General features: G+C 31.3%; 1 protein-coding gene and 1 long non-coding RNA gene across 30 annotated transcripts in view; one reads left to right on the plus strand and one right to left on the minus strand.

The window, feature by feature from the left end:
- The window catches only part of LOC132049661 (uncharacterized), a 57,979-nt gene continuing 39,999 nt past the window's right edge, over nucleotides 1-17,980 (plus strand). For 21 of the 24 annotated variants that reach the window (XM_059440538.1, XM_059440543.1, XM_059440541.1 and 18 more), the window contains exon 1: nucleotides 260-343. The gene's annotated coding sequence lies outside the window, so the exon portion shown is untranslated. Of the gene's footprint in view, nucleotides 60-160; nucleotides 344-17,980 lie in introns of those variants that run through there. The other 3 variants (XM_059440539.1, XR_009413137.1, XR_009413136.1) reach the window with 3 other exon arrangements.
- LOC132049660 (uncharacterized) lies at nucleotides 12,971-15,883 on the minus strand. Of its 6 annotated transcripts, XR_009413135.1 has the most exons (5): nucleotides 15,730-15,883; nucleotides 15,583-15,625; nucleotides 14,750-14,958; nucleotides 13,672-14,217; nucleotides 12,971-13,342 (listed from the first exon to the last, which is right to left on the minus strand). It is a non-coding gene; the product is annotated as an uncharacterized LOC132049660 (long non-coding RNA). The 6 variants fall into 6 exon arrangements; XR_009413134.1 differs by lacking the exon at nucleotides 14,750-14,958 and having other exon boundaries at nucleotides 13,672-14,245; nucleotides 15,598-15,625; XR_009413133.1 differs by lacking the exon at nucleotides 14,750-14,958 and having other exon boundaries at nucleotides 13,672-14,037; nucleotides 14,116-14,245; nucleotides 15,598-15,883.

The following is a 17,980-nucleotide window of genomic DNA, read 5'->3' on the forward strand; positions in this document are numbered from 1 at the left end:
ACGCTAGAACGTTGATGCGGTATCTCAAGTCAAAAATCTGTTGGCGGCAATTACGTCAGGTAACTTTTCATTTAGACTTGCTAGAGGAATGCTATAACAAGTTTGTCAAGTTCTTTTTTAGGGAGAAATGGTTTTTTAGCCCATAAGAGATCTGTAAAAAACACATAAGAGAATCTAAAAATGCCATTTTTTTCTATTCAAATTGTTTGCGGGCAAGATATCTCATTTCCTCTTTTTTGCACCCCTTTTTCTCATGACACAATTTTACTCTTTACAGGGTTGGTTTCCACAGAGAACCACCACGTTTATTTTGTTGATGAGCAGACTCTTTCATGAGCATTTCGTAAAGGCTACATAATCTCTCAACATTTTACTCGTCATAACGGGGATACCAACAACTATTAAGTAATAACAATTACTAAGTACACAAAGTTGCTCATTTGCCCAAGTGAAACTATTTTTCTATATTCTTTTATGTGGTTTCTTTTGATAAAATATACCTTTTTCTACAATTTAATGTAAACAAAAATCAATTGACTCATTTTAAAGTATTTTTGTTAAATAATGAATGTGTAATTCATCCAACATGTACCTTGTCCTTTTATGATACTTCAACTGCATATGTAAATTTATGTACTGTTCTAGACCTTCCTTTTGGATTTTTCAGTTGAAACCTATTTTTCTTCTGTCTTTTTTGGTCTCATTCTCTTCGACTGGTGCACTACAATGACTTGAATGCATTGCCGAAGGTGGCTCTAAAGTTTGGCATTTTCTTTTGCAGCTCTAATCTCTGATTTATCCGCATTCAGGCCTTGTCTATCAGGTACTGAACAACCTTTTGTCGAAACAAATAGCAAACTTTACATACAAGAAACATCAAAATAATATAGGGTGTTTAACTAATTTTAATGTTGAGATAACTCTAGTGCATTATATAACTTATGATTGAGTTTCGGCGTTTGTACCTAAGAAATTATTTGCTTATTCAAGTTACCATGTGAGTGACTTCCTATAATATGATCATCCGTACTTTCTAAGAATCTTTTAGTTTTCCCTATTCTGATCTTATTACATCACTCAAATATTGCTGTTAAAATTTCAGTTTGAAAGTAACCAGTTTTATTAATTGCAAGGAGATTTAGAATATAAGCAGTCAGGAAGATCCTAAGTTGGTTTCTGTAAGTTTGGTGTGTCACTCCATAGAATTCTTTTTTTCTTTTCCCGGAGCTTCAGCCAATATAATTAACTTTTTTTAACTTGATGATAGGAGTGTTTATTGCATTCTCAATATTGTGTTTAAATTCCACCTAGTTTCCCCATTTCTTTTGTTGTGTTAATATATGACTCCTCCCCTCTTTCGACCCGTACAAAAGAAGAATAAACTCAATATCTATCATATCTGCTAAGGCATTTGTGAAGATAATAAAGGGTATCCATGGGCGGAGCCATTGAATTATGTCCATTACCTATGCTGGTGGGATATGCCAGGTACCCAGTAGAATAATTGAGGTGCGCAAGCTCGCCCAGACAGCACTGTTATAAAAATTAATAAAGGGTAAGCAATTTTACAGAAGCCACTTAGATGCGAGACATTCATTTTGGACTGGAATGTGACTTCTATTGATAGTAGAGGCATCTCCAATTTTTGTTGACTGTCTTTAACAGTATTTATTTTACCTATTTTATTTCCAGGGGACAGATTGGAACATTTTGTGCAATGGTACTTTTGGAGATTGTGATTGCTCAAAGCTGGGAAATTCAAGGTAGGTTAGTTTTTTTCCATAGAAAGATTGCAAATGGTGGCTTTAGATTTTGTTCTGCAATGATATTTCTTCCACACCCCCCCCCCCCCTCTCTTCCCCCTCTCTAAATGCTGCTTTTAAATCATCCTATTTACCTTTATCTCTTTTATTGTTCTCTGTAAATTGGAAACTCTCAAGTAACAATTCCAAGTCTTGTCTGTTGTAGAAATCCGTAGAAGTTTCCTAATACACTCAGAAAGTTAATTTTTATGTCTCTGCAATGCTGGTTTTCTGTTCATGCTCTAGACAGTAGAACTTTATGAATATATGACACACTTCTCGTTACTTCCGCTTCATAGGATAATTTTTCTGTTCATTAAAGTTTTCGCAATCGAAGGACTTCAACAAAGAAAGTTACAAAAGATTGTTGTGTCTTGAGTCTTTGCTGTTCTGTCTTGGCTTTCAAAATGCCCTTACGAATACATGTTCATCTTTATAGGTATCGATTTCTCCTAAATTTCTCTATTTTCTAGTGGTTTCTCGTAATGACCTTCTTCTCTTTCCTCGAAGAAGGAAATGTCTGCCAAAATTGACTTTTGACTATTTCCTGTGTTTCAGATTTATGTTTTAAGCACCAACATGGACCTTGTCGAAATGCTAGGTTGGAAAATACTTATGCTAGATGCTTTTCAGTGTCATGATTGGCAAGGGAAATTGCATTTCGTAAACTCATTTGAATTAGTCTGAAGCTGGATTGGAGATATTATTTCCTTGTATGTGGAAAATTCACTTTGGTAGATTTCGCTACCATGGCTGTATGCCGTAAAGTTTCTTGGGGTTGTTACAATCTTATGCAGAAAGACTAGAAAGCCATTCATCAAGACTGCGTGATGGACTACCATCGACTAGTGCAATCTTGCATTAGTCATTGAAACCTAAGCTTGATCGTTCCAGCGTGGTGCTGAGCTTGAACAAGATCTCATGTTTTTTCTTAATTGGTTGATGTTCCATGCTAGCAATATTAATCTTTTCAAAATACTATGAAATTCTCTTATTGCATCAGTCAACTATCTATAACAATGTGTTAAACTGTTAAAATATCAGTTTTGAAAGGGAATCAATTTGTTAATTGCAAGCAGAATTAGGATGTAAGCTGTTAGGAAGAGCCTATATTAGTTTTTGTCAGTTTGGTGCTTCACTCAATATGGTTATTGTTCATTTTCTTTAGCCAGAGCTCTAGTCCATTTAATTATATTGATAGGAATGTTTATTGCATTCTCACAATTATTTAAACTCCACCTAGTTTCCCATGTTGTATTAATGTCTGACCCTCCCCTCTTCCAATTTATTTCAAGGAAGAAGAACTACACATATAAATAGGAGTCTTCCCTCAGGTTGGTGTACGAAAAACATTGTAGCGTCCACAAAAAAGTGAGGCGTATTTGCGACAAAAAAGAAATTTATTTTGTTGAAGGTATTTTTATTGGTGGAAGGTATTTCTACCACACTGATTTTGATCACAATGGCCCAAATGGGTTGGACAGCAAATTCACATAGATATCTTAATTATTTATACGATGCCATTGCTACCTTTTCTTTCCAAAATTCGTCATGAAATCTCTCTCATCAAGTCAATATTTGTTTTTTCCCAATACATGAAAAATAGTCTTTTCAGGTGTGGATATATTTGGGCCAAATTGGTGTGGCCGTTTAGTTTGAACGGACTTATGGCTCTTGACTAATGACTTATAAGCCAAAAGTCATAAGTTAGAAATCTTAGCTAGTGACTTTTGGTTTATTTTTGTCACTTCAGCTTAAAAATAAGTACTTGAAAATACTTTTTTATTTTACTCAAACACTACAAAAGTACTTAAAAGCTATTTTGGCTTAAAAGCACCTAAAATAAGTCAATCCAAACAGACTCATACTCTTTTGTGAAGTGAATTATGTGTAAAGAAAATTCAAAAGTTTTAAAAATTTAAACAGCTTTATTCGTATTCTCTGTAAGAAATTGAATTAATCAAACTTCAAAGCAAATATCGAATGTTGGAGGAAAATTAGAAAAACAAAAAGGCAAAGGTGAATTGCTCGCCATTGGACATCCAACTAGAGGTGTCAAATGTCAAGTAGTATTAGGTCCAAGTTGAAGAAGCGTGAGAAAGTGGGGAAGATGGCCAAGCCAAAGATGTGAATGAATGTAACATAGTGACAAAAAATGATTTAATTTGATAGCCAACAATTAATGATTACGTTCCATCATTAATTTGTTTTCACGAGGAAGGTTAATTGAAGGAACTCCACTCTAATTTTCGAGGTCCCAAGTGCATTTTAAGTCACGAACCATCATACAAGTAATTACTCCCTTATTAAAGTACTCTCTCTGTTTACTTTTACTTGTCCCGTATTTTAAAAATACATTTTCATTTTGACTTGTCACTTTTAAAGATATAAAGAAAAGACATTTCTTTTTTTCCTGTTTCACCTATAGGTTTAATTACTCATTTCAAATCATTTTTCAAATTCATTAAAAAGATGCACCAATTAGAGTATCATAGTAAATTATCACTTCATTTTTTTTTTTTAAAGGGTGTGCAAAGTCCTTTGTGGACAAGTAAAAGTGAACGGAAGGAGTACTTTTTTTGTCCTCATTTGTGTGATATATATATATATATATTATTTAGTCTGTTTAACTTCTTTTTTTATAGTTTATAGTACTTCATAATTTAACTTTGGCTTAATACCTAGATAGCCCCTTAAACTTGACATATTTTGTAAGATAGACACTTAAACTTAGTTAGTGACCAGATAGACACTTAAACTTGGCAAAAGTGTATCTTTTAAACACTCGTGTACATAAGATCAAGTGTGTGAAATACACTTTCTTATGATGTGTTGAGTAGACCAATTATTGAATGACACATGTATTTTTTAAAAAGTTTATAAAAATATAACTAAATTATCTATTAAAAATTTGAAAAGTACAGATGTTAAAGAAATATAATAACGAAAAAGAAAAAACAAACCCCTCCCACCCGCTACGCCTTTACACCCCACCACCTCCCCACCCCAAACCAATTGTCCATCTTCTTCCCAAAAAAACTCCGGCCCTTCAAAACAATCACTCAATTTGGTCATATGAGTTAAAAAACTTTTCTTAGAATCAGACTTCACCTTCAGACTTTCTCCCAGTTTTGACGCCATAAACCACAGCCAAGAATACCCATTTCTTGAATACAAGATTTGATGTTTAGAAGTATCCATATGTTGGGTTTAATGCTTCATTTTCACAGTAAGCACATTAGAAACATCAAAAGATTTATTTGTATAATTGTATCTTATTGGGTTTTCTTCTATAAAATTATATTTTCTGGTGATATGGTAATAATTTAATTACCAAAAAAAGGTCATCGTAGCTATGGAGAACATGAAGCTAATGGTGAAGGAGAAGAATATGAGGATATCAGTGGAGGAGTTACGAGACCCACATGGAGTTGTTTTTGGAAATGTAAAAAGTCAATTACATATGTAAAGTAATTTGAGTAAATAAGAGAAAGCATAATTTGAGTTATTCAATCGCTCAGTTGTGCGTGCAAAACATGCATTTGCCATGTCATCGTGAGATGCCTAAGAGACACACTTTTGCCAAGTTTAAGGGTCTATCTGGTCACTAATAAAGTTTGAATGTCTATCTTACAAAACATGCTGTTTTAAGAGTCTATCTAGGTATTAAGCCTTTAACTTTTAATATCTCATTTAACTTTAATAAGATAATTCAATAGTTCTATAATTATAACGCATGAATTTAAATTTTGTTCTTTCCGAATTAAGTAAACAACACAGGTGGAGACGAAAGGAGTATTAACGTTAACAAGCTACCTCTAATTAATATTGCTAATATTGTGTTCCTTTTGACTAATTATATATCTTGTTATTAATTTAAGAGTCAAACAATATTAGCTTTCTCAAATATTTTCAAGTTGAAAAATTAACGAATTATATTTATTTTATGTAACTTAGACGTCTTACCATAACATTTACTCCCTTCGTTCAATTTAAGTGTCTTACTTTTCTTTTTTATCTGTCCCAAAAAGATTGTCTCTTTTTACAAATGTATGTTGACAATTCAAACATCCTGCATGACAAGTTTAAAATAACAAGATTCAAAAGTTTCCTTTTATTCCTTAAATTTGTGTCCAGTCAAATTAAAACACTTAAAATGAGGACAAGGAAGTATTTCTTTTTTCCATAGATGGGGATCGTCGATGTTCAAATAAGAACCGATGAAAAAAAAACAATACTCGAATCCATTCATTCAATTTGGAACGACAGGTCATTTAGTTGCCAATCAATGTCTCTTACAAGTTGTGATCCCTCATAAATAAATAAAAAATGCGATCACTCAGATCAGATTTATGATATGTCACAGAAATTTGATCCTTCGATGGTTGATAACTTTAATTTTAATCCTTATGGTATTTAATTAAATATATTTAATCAATAATTAATTTAAATGCATATTTTTATCCTTTTCGTAAAAATTCTATTATATTTTGATTAATTTTAAAATGATATTACGATTAATATAGTGTGATAATATAAGGCTAACATAACACATGAGTAATCATGATGAATTTACAAATATTCATAAACAAAAGAATTAAAAATATATATTTTATTTAATAAATCAAATTTGCTTAGTCAAATATTTCAAAAACTAAAATTTAAATTAACACTTTAAAAATTTATCTTTTACTCATTAAGAGGTCGTTTGGTTTCCGTATTTGGTATACAGAGATCGTTATGCATGATTTGTTTGTACGAAGATTAATAATACGTGAATTATTATGTGGAGAATAAATAATACAAGATAGGGATAAGATCTGTTTACACTTTACTCTGGTTCAGGGTGGACCCACGTGTTGTGATACAGTGCTCAAGCACCCATTAACCTAAACACCAACTATGTTTTTATATATAGACTAGATACCAGAGCCCGTGCCAGCATGGGCCCAACATATATTTATAATTTTATTTTTATGCAATTATAAAAAGAATTGATATATTCTACAACATTTCTTGAAAGTCACGTATGTAAAGATAGAAATTTTGGGAGCACAGGTTCAATAATTTGTGCCATGATGTTATTTCTTTGTTTCAGTTTATATGACTTTATTTAAGAAAAAGGCTAATAGACACTTTTTAAAGTACGCGTTAATCAAATTTGAACTAGAATTTCAAAACTTATTGAATTTTTAACTACTTCTAAATACGGAAACGTCATGTGAACTACCATTCCCTTAGGCTAAAACGGGAAACTTTTTATACATATCGTGTTTATTTATATTGTGGCATATAACATGGGCATAGATGCGGTATAAGATTTCTATCCTTTTTTTTTCTAAAATTTACTTGGCAAAGCTTACGTTATTACCTATTTATGGAACATAACTAAATTTTACAATAATTATATTTAGTAGCTAAAATATAACATATTTACTTCCTATAGCTACCACTTTTTTACCACTCATCTGATAACTTCCCACACCCCTAAATTTAAGCAAAAAAAAAAAAAAGTCCCTCTCTCCTATCCCCCTAAATACACGCCATTATGCCCAATATCCCTTAATTTCCTCCAATTTCAAATCAGTTTTACAATAGTCCGTCTTCCTTGTTTATCTCTAATTAACTACTCGTTAATTTCACTCATAATTCAAATCTAATTCCCAAAAAAGGTAAGATTCTATACTGAATTTTACGTTTCACCGTGTATTTAACCTATATATTTATGTTGTATTTTCAGTATATTTAGTTCGTTTGTATTTTTTAGTTCAGTTATTACAGATCTGTGACTTAACCAGATCTATATTTTATGTGCATTTTAAGTATATTTTGTATTGTTTATTTTTTTCACATGTTTCTTCAGTTAATTCGTGTTTATTGTTCTTCACCATAACTGTAATTTTTTGTAGTATATTTAACCATTTAAATACAGTTAAAATATACAGCAAATATAACTTAGATATATTCCATAAGTCCACTTTTAATGTACAAAGGTGTTACAGAAGTTAAAATTTCATCTAAATACACTCCCAATATATGTAAAATATATATGAAATATAGTTAATAGTAAACCAGAATAAGTAGTATCTAACAGATCAGTCAAAATCCAATTAAAATATAGCCAAAATATATACGAAATACAACTATTAAAACATAAATCCAAAACAAAAGGTCAAATCAGTTTATATGGAGTAGACTTTTCAAATCTTATTAAACCACCAATATAACATAACATCTTGTTAGCTGTTTGAATGAGATATCAGATCAAATATGGAATGGGAGGAAATTTGTGTAAATCAGGGAACATTAAAAACTAATTTTAATTTAAATTGGAATAGATTTTGTTTCCATAAATATAGCACTTTCAGTTTTCTCAGCGTGTGTATTTCCGTTATATTTATCCTATATTTAAGTCGACGCGTCTACTAGCTAAATATAGGGTCCTCCAGCTACGAATTGTAAATGTAGAACGTGTAGTTATAGGTTGTTAGAAGGAGCTAAATGGCAGCTGTTTGTGAATTTTTTTTTTTTCCTTAACCTATTATAAGTATGTACTAATAAATTATTTTGGCTATTATGGTGCTTTGTATATAATTAGAAACTTAAGACATTGGAAAATGCCTCTTGAGAATGCAATGCCCATCTTAGTTTCTTTTTAGGATATTAAACAGTACTGCAATAAATATCCGAGTAATTTATTGTATCAATTGTAACAATATTCAATTAATTTGATTATAGAATTACATTTGGTGAGGTAAGATATCACTCATGAAATTACAAAATATAATCAGTTGTAATAGTAACTTTTAAAAAATGAAGCTTGATAATAATATATTCAGAACTACTTTTAAAAAAGTAATCCTTAACCTGTACTTTCTCTGTCTATTGAATATTAGTACTACAGGAGTACCAAAAAAGCTATGGAGATTGGAGGTAGCGATAAGTAAGAGATTGCCACATTAAAGTTTAATGGGGGCTACTTTTTTGGACAGTCATTCAAAAATATTGCAAATGCAGCGCGTAATATAGAAATCCAGCTGAATGAATCCACTGTTATTGATTTAATGGGGGATACTTTGGGAATTATATGAATGTTGCTTGATTTATTTTTTGATATTGCTTATTTTTTAATATGGGGTCCACATTTTTTTTATATTGCTTGATTTTTTAAAATATGGGGTCCACATTTTTTTTATATTGCTTATTTTTTAATATGGGGTCCACTTTTTTTTTTTTTTTTAAAGATGAGTTGGAGGTGGACGACGAAACCATCTCCAAACTCATGCTTATATATAGTATTAGACGTCACGGGCCCAACACTTTAAATTATAGTGCATCTATGTGTATGTAATTGTCTTTGAATAGTGATTATATATATATATATATATAGACTATATATTATGTTCAAAACACGATTAATATAACATTGTAATTTGTGCTCCGTATCTAAAATTTTATTATATTAATGTTTGCTACGAATACAAAAACGGCAAATTTATTAATATTTTTTAAAAGAGAAGACTTGTTTAAAAGAAAACTATTTTCCTCTCTTTGAAATAAAATAATAGCAATATTTAAGCATTATTTGATATTTTCAATTTTAATTCGATTAATTTAAAGGTGTAAAATACTTATTATTTTTTATCAAATTTTGATTTGGATAATTCTAATTCAAATTATTAAATTAATTTTACATGTTTAAAACGAAACAAAATAAAAATTGATTTTCTATTTAAATGATGAAATACTATTTTTTAATTTTTGGTAAATATTCTCGGTTTAGCTCATTTTACTTGTCATGTTGTCTTTTGCATGATTTTTAAGAAAACGTCGATTAGAATTATAATTTGACTAATTTACTTTATTCATTATTTGATCTCTATTTGATTTTTTTTTTACGACATTAATCTCTTTTCACATTATTCTATCTTATTTTAAAATATAAATATTTTAAGTATATTTATTTTAGTGAACATAACAGATAAATGACATGGCGGAATAGCAAATACAACGCTTTAATATTTAGATTAGATCTCGGCTAATATAAAAAAATAAGAAAAAGCTGTATGGTTTGAGCTTAACTTTTTGAAGAAAAGCAGTTTCATTTGCTCCCACTAATCGATTGATACGCACGTGACAATGAATCCATTATTATTGACTTAATGAGATACTTTGAAAATTAGTGTTTAGTACTAATACAAAGTCCTTATTGTTTTTTTGGACATTATTTTTTTTTAATATGGGGTTCACTTTTTTTTTTTGATATTGCTTGATTTTGTTAATATGGAGTCCATTTTTTATATTGCTTGGTGTTGTTTAGTATAGGGCCCACCCTTTTGGACATTATTAGTTTGCACTATTTTTATGCATATATATATATATATATATATACTATGTTCAAAACACGATTAATATAACATTGTAATTTGTGCTCCGTATCTAAAACTTTATTATATTAGTGTTTACTACGAATACAAAGTCTGCACGTTTTTTTTTACATTGTTTGTTATTTTAATATGGGATTCACTTTTTTTTTTTATATTGCTTGATTTTATTAATATGGGGTCCACTTTTTTTTTTTTTCCCGTGAGTTTGGAGATGATGGGTTTCACTTTTTTTACTTTATTTTTTTAATGTTCAAAACACAATTAATATAACATTGTAGTTTGTCTCAGTATATAAAACTTTATTATATTAGTGTTTGTTACGAATACAAAATTTGCACCTTTTTTTCTTGACATTGTTTGTTTTTTAATATGGGATTCACTTTTTTTTATATTGCTTGATTTTGTTAATATGGGGTCCACTTTTTTTGCCGTGAGTTTGGAGATGGTGGGTTGCACTTTTTACCTATTTTTTTTTTTTTAATATTGGTTGGTTTGTGTTTAATATGTGGGCTCACAACTAACATTGTAGTTTATGTTAAAATATCTAAAACTTTATTATATTAGTGTTTGCTACGAATATAAAATCTGCACATTTTTTTGACATTGTTTATTTTTTAATATTGGTTGATTTGTGTTTAATATGGGACCCAATTTTTTTTTTTTAATATTAGTTGATTTGTGTTTAATAATATGTGGGCCCAAAATTTTTTTGGAGGCCCACAGACGGACGACAAAGGTGCTCTTAAACTCGCTCTTCTAAAGGATAGAAATATATATAGTACTAGACGGCGTATGCTCGTGTTGTGCACGGGCCCAACACTTTGGATTATATAGTGTATCTATGTGTATGTAGTTATGTATAATTGTAAAGATTTATGTATTGGGTAGTGACAGTATATATATTTTATATTGCTAATAAACATACCTAAATTTGCACTGTCGATGCATATATATAGCTGAACATTAATACATATACACAAATGTTATTTGTCTATTAAGTGGAATTATGTGAGCATGATAAAATAGTGAAAATTAAAGGAGTGTAAAAGTGACACGTGACCAAAAATATAATTAATACCTGCCACTTGAAATGACATCATTTGTTGTGATGCAATTTTTATGAGAAGGGGCAAAATAGGAAAAGTATGAATATATTTAATACTAAGCTATAGTAAGATTCTACTTTTAACTAATGGAATTATTCAATGGCAAGTGCTTTGACCAAATTGCCCTTGGTTGCCCTTGGTTGACGATCCACTTTTTCAACTCATGCTTTTATAGAGTTTAGTTTTAAAAAAGGGAATTTGTCTATTACAAATTTAAAACTAAAAAAATGGAAGAAATTGCACGAATTGTCCTTCAAATGGGCTGGTACTTAATTTTTGCCTTTAGCAATTAATTTTAGGAATAATTTTAATAATATACAATCCAGCATAAAATATTATATTCACGTAGTTATATTTTTAATTTACATCTGTATAGCCAACTTTTTTTACAATAGTGTTTATACACACGATATACAACATTATACACTTACTGTAAATATGTGTCGATCTTATATAAAAGTGTATAATAATGTATAAAACGGTTATTTCGGGTAATTTTTAAAATATGAGTCATTTCAGGTAAATATTTTTTCTAAATAGACATAGGCTGTTATTTTTCCTAAATTTTATGCCTGGTGGCCATAAGTTTTTAATGGTGCGGAACATACAACTTTTGAGATATTATGATGCAGAAATATAAATTTATACCCCATAATTTTTTTTTGAGGGACAAAAATTAAACAGCAACACAAAATAAGTGCATAAGTGACAATGAGCCAAAAAAATAGGGAGAAAGTTTTGGTAGGACCCACAACACACATGTGGATCCCCACCTTATTTTATTTTTTATTTTTCACATGAATATGAGGTGGATCTTCTAATTCTTCACGTGAATCCCACCTTAATTTTTTTTATCTCTACTATTACGAAAGAGTGGGCCCCACCTTTTTTTTTAATAATTTACTATTATAGAAGACCGTTTATATTTCGTCTTCTTGATGTTATTTCTCATTATTAGTGTGAGACATATGTGTCTAAACTTATACCCAAAGGTATAAGTTTTAAATCTTTTGGTTTTATGACTTCTTTAGCAGTTTTTGTGATCAATTTAAATGGTTATTTCTTTTTTCCCGAACTTCTCTTCTTTACATTTTCTCTAAGCGTACCTCTACCATTTCTGAACTTATTATCATTATTTAAGTATCCTATTTTTTTTACGTTGCAATTGTCTCCTACTTGTTCACGTGGACCACACCTTAATTTTTTTCCCTAGCAATTGTCTCCTACTTTTTCATGTGAATCTCACTTAAATTTTTTTTTTTTTTTTTTTAACAATTGTCTCCTAATTCTTCACGCGGATCCCGCTTTAATTTTTTTAATCTCTACTATTATATAAGAGTAGGCCCCACCTTAAATTTTTTTTTTTTTTCATCCCTACTATTATAGAAGATTGACTCCTCCTTAAATTTTTTTTTTTTTTTTTACAATTTTTTTACCGTTAAAGAAGATTGGAGCCCATATTTTTTTTTTAAGTGACTGACGACCACTACATAGAAACTCATGTTTCTATATAGCAGTAACTAGAGAAGTCATGGCCCGTGCTTATGCTTATAATCTTTTTTTATTATAACAATACAACTTAAATAATTTAACACATTTAGCCAGACGTCTCTGTACTAACATGGATAAAACATGACATTTTCATGTACAAGTGCGAAAGAGAGAAGCTCATATACCTTCGCATAATATTGATCGTATTGTTCCAGTCTTACGTGTTTCAAGATAAATACGGCCAAACACGAAGTCGTACTGAAGTTTAAACAGATACTAATAACCAATAGTCTATGTACAATATGTGCATAATTGGGTAATTTTTTTGTTACAGTAAGTGCATAAGACCACCCATGAATCTAAAATTATATAGTCATATATGAACCACATATCATAGAATGTGCTATTAGATTTTCTCTGCACTTTGGCATAGACCAGTAGTACTCAACGCTATCCTTCAACCAAAATATTCAGCACGGGTCCAACCTAAATGTCCTGTAGGTGATATCTTGCTGACTTGTTCACGTTCTCGATCCCTATAAGATCAACATATTCACTGCATAGATATTCAATATTTGTGAATTAGACAGAATACAAATCTGTTGCTTGGCAAAAGAGGATAACATGCAAGTATAAAGTTATCCTAACTGAACTTATTTAACTTTAAGAGGTACAATATCAATTGGAAATACTAATTCTTACAGCACCTCTAAGTAATCTAAACAAGATTTCAGTGAAAACAGGGGAAAAATTAGAGTACATTTTATATATGAAGCAGTAGCAGATAAAGATTACAGGCCAAGGTGCTCCCCCCCCCCAAAAAAAAAAAAAAAAAAAAAAAAAAAAAAAAAACAATCTCAGAGGGATGACATTCAGATTTAGTACCTGAGTGTAAGGTAACACACGGGTGACATAAGCATACTTCTTCAGTTTCTCCCACTGTGCCTGGATATCTTTTTTACCTTCATCAGTCTCATATTTCTTGGAGTACTTCATAAAGGCCTACTTCTTGGACTTGCACCAGTTCGTAGTAGAGGGTTCCTTCACTGAAAAAGAAGAAAGCAAATGAAAACAGATGAAAATCAGAGAAATAACTCCTTTTTTTCACTGAGCTATCCTGGGATTGGGTGCATTAATTTATTTTGCTTATCTACCAAAAAGAGGGGAGAGACACCTAAACACACTTCCGTGATAAGAATCTTGCTTCTGGACATTTTAGACCATCATATCCCAACTACTACCTTCTGGTAACTGATCAATTTAATGAAAATAGAACAGTGGATCAAGATTCCAACCATTATATGTAGTACCGAAAAGAATATAGCATACCCTTTCCCCTGTGTCGAGCAACTCTCTTTCTGGGCAGAAAGCCCAAAGACCCGTGTCTTGGAGGCTAGAACTTCCTATGAGACATTTCTCACGTCCTTCAGTCTGTAAAACACGGAATGGAAACAATCAGCTATATGTATAACATTCATCTCTATTGCTTCAAGCACTCAAAAACTGGTTCATAGCTAGATAACCAACTTACTATGATATGAAGTTTCTCATGTTATAAGCTTTTGGTTGTCGATACTAATATTTAGCTAATTTGAAAAGTAACATGAATATAGCATAAAGCAATAATTGGTTGAAGAGATCATTCAAGCATTGTTGGATATCCATTAAGAGAACTGCCAGTGAGAATGGCCTGCGACGACTAACTTCTCTTAAATATCTTAGCTTTTGCATAATTTTCTTAAATCTAAATATACTCAAGATATATTTCAACTAATAATGTAAAGTTACATACATTTTTGCTTCCTTTAATCCTTTTGCTAACAATCCTCAATTACTGCACCAAATATTCGTGTGCCTCTAAAATGAATATGGACAGTGTAAACAAAGCAGGACGCGAGTAAAGTTCCATCTCGTCTTGGCAAAATGCCTCAACACAAAGAACTTTCAAGATTCAAATCCTTACCAACTGTGCCACCTCATTTTGGCAACTTAATTCTGGGATGTGAATACGAAGATAAAACACAAGCTCTATCTGTCTCAACATAAAGTAGATGTCTACCGTGAGGCTATAGGACGCTTTCATCTTATCTATATATTTTTTTTTGTAATTGTTGGTGTTCCTAATTGAGTTAGAGCTTCAAAGTTGGGATTGTAAGAATTTTCCCAGGGCACCTGCATAAAAGGCCAAATCAATCTTACAAAATGTTGGAATTAGTCGAGGTGTGCCAAAGCTGGTCGGAACATCACGGTTATCCAAAAATAAAAGTTCAATGGTGCTCGTAGTCTATCCAAATTAATCTATACAGAGGAAGAAACTTCTGTTTTGATGTTTTAAGGTGTCGGTGATTTGGTATCTTAATCTGTTCACATATTATCCGCATACTTATAAAATTGTTCTTACACTCAGAAGGGACAACTTTTCTCTTTATTTTCCTATTAGTTGATAATGTTTGCTGTTCATTAAAAGTTTAATGTACTATGCTTCTTAAAAATGTAATTTGGTAAGTAGCTGGCATTTCTTTGCCATGAATATCATACTTGAGTTGGTTAAGGCATATTGTCAAACAACTTGGCTGCATCAAATCTTTCTTTTTCCTTCACTATTTATGTTCTAAACAGAAATCCAAATGTCGAGAGCGTGTACATATATGCACGTTTCCAAACATGCACGTTTCCAAACATGCATATGCTAATCAGAGTGAGGAAAAATTTGTTAGAGCTGCTATGACCCAGTGAATAGAAAAAAATAGCTCGGCATGTGAAACATTTCCAATACAATAATAAAACTTACCTTACCAGAAAAAGAAGAACTGGTGAAGCAACCAGAGAAAAGGGCCAACTGGTTGCAGGACAAAAACAAGAACAGCCAAGGATTAGACTACAGATAAAATAATTGGGTTTATTCATGGAAAATGAGAAGATGGAAAACAAAAGGGCTAGTACCGGAAGATGAGAACTCAAAGAGCAATCCTTGAGAATCTAGAGAAGACATTCATATCTCTCTGTTGTTGCCTTGTTGGAACAAAATATCTGATTATTCTAGAAAAGATTAAGAGAACAGGATGATAATTTTTTGTGATTGAGCAAAAAGACTCTTTTGCCCTTGGTCCTTCCTCTATGGCTATGCTGTGTAATAGCAACTAGTTGCGGGAGGCCCGGGCTTACCTCAAAAAAGTAAAATAACAATTTTAATTGAAATGTATAATAACAAAATATTGATATAATTTTAGTTTAGTATGTTTACCCAAATCAACTTAATAATCTTATAAGAATATTATTAAATGATAATTCAAGCACATATATAAAGTAAAAGATTTTTAAATGTGGCCCCAAAAGTTATCTAAATTATACCAATCACAAAAAGTTACGGCTACATTATATGCGTCTCAAATTATCTGTCGCGTTATTTTTACACACCCATTAATAAACTATTAATTTGGAGGAGTAGGAGGAGTTTTACACTTGTTTTTTTAAAGATATAATACCTCTTCGATAAATATTTACTCTATTTATGTGTTATATCTTCACAATTGAGGTGTTTTGTGGTCTTCAAGAACAATTATTATTAAGCGTAAAATTAAAAAGAAATTGTTATAAAGTTGAAAATGACAAATAATTTAAAATAACTATTTTACTAATCACGACAAATAATTTGAGACGAAAGGAGTACCAATTACTAAGATCTCCATTCCCTAAAAAGTTGACTATCTATCAAATTGAAGACACAATAGTCAATGAGCTTTTGGCCAGGTGGGAATGCCCTTGAATTTGGGCCTTACGAAAAGTCTCAAAATATGCCTTTATTTACTAAATTAGACTGTGGCAACTGAAGCAATATAGAACTAAAAAAGAGGCAAATTAATAAAAGAGGGATTCAAAGCGTAAAAGTTGAATGACACGTGTAGCTCTGATAAAAGAGGGATTCAAAGTGTAAAAGTTGGATGACACGTGTAACTCTTTCAGAGCTAGTAAATGACAAAAATAGCCCTATGAGGACTACAAAAAATTCTCATCCCCTCTTATATATAGTTATAATATAACATGAGTAGGAGGTGGACAACGAAATCACCTCGAAACTCATGCTTATATATAGTACTAGATGAAATTAGCCCGTGCAGGCATAGGCCCAACACTTCGTAATAGCGTATTCCGTTTTGGTATATAATTTGCTAGCGTACAAAGTGTAATGTTAGCTAAAGTTCAAGTATTAGTGTAATATTCAGTTGAGTTTCAAATTTGTTCACCAATGGTTGTGCAGTCAAGGAAATTATAATTTAGCTTATGGGTAAACATCAGATGTCCTTACTTTGGAATTCTGCAGAAAAAATGGGATTTATTATTTAATAACCCAAACATACTGTCATATCTTCTTAAGCAAGAGAAGTTTTAAAGAGCCCTACGGATTATACATAGTTGCTGACTATCCATGCTACATAAAAATTTCTTGAAAGAACAAAACTCCTTTTTTTTAATGGTACAGCTTAAAAGCCAAAAGGTTAAATGCCTTGAAAGGACATGACATGAAACATCACACGAAATTAATCATTCTAACACTAAATTGATTTTGCCCGCTAATATTCTTCATCATCATCCTTACATCAGAACTTCCTGATAGCCTCCATGCTCCACATTAAATATTTGCCAAAATGTGGAAAGCTTTGTGCAACTATTGGCGCCAAGTTTACGGTGCGGTAAATCACCTCACAGTATGAGTTCACCGGCAATATGCATGGACGTATTTCTAAAAAGGTGTCATGCCACCTGCAAGCTTAGAACTTCACCTATGTGGTTAGCAAGGCTGTAAAGATCAACCAGAAAATAACCATGATGCACAACAGAAATAACCTCATAATATTCCTGCATAAAATATAAACATAAACAGGCATCTCTTTTATCCACCAATCTTGCATGATTGCAAGTATGCAAGATACAACTCGAGGGTTTTTATGGGTCAAATCCATGTATCAGAACATTCAAAAAGGCTTATCCACACGTCCCGTGGGTGTTGATAAGACGGGAATCATATGTGAACAGCAGAGGGGAGGATAAAGAACATTAAAAGACCAAAAACCTTGGTTTTCTGGCAATGGACTCCCCATTTCAAACGTGATGCCTTTATCGTTAATTTCCTTTGTACAATATCAAACTTAAATGGCTTTCATGGATAGAATATGAGGTAAACTTCCCATCCTCA

Source organism: Lycium ferocissimum, chromosome 3 (genome assembly GCF_029784015.1).
Source record: "Lycium ferocissimum isolate CSIRO_LF1 chromosome 3, AGI_CSIRO_Lferr_CH_V1, whole genome shotgun sequence".
Lineage (NCBI taxonomy): Eukaryota > Viridiplantae > Streptophyta > Magnoliopsida > Solanales > Solanaceae > Lycium > Lycium ferocissimum.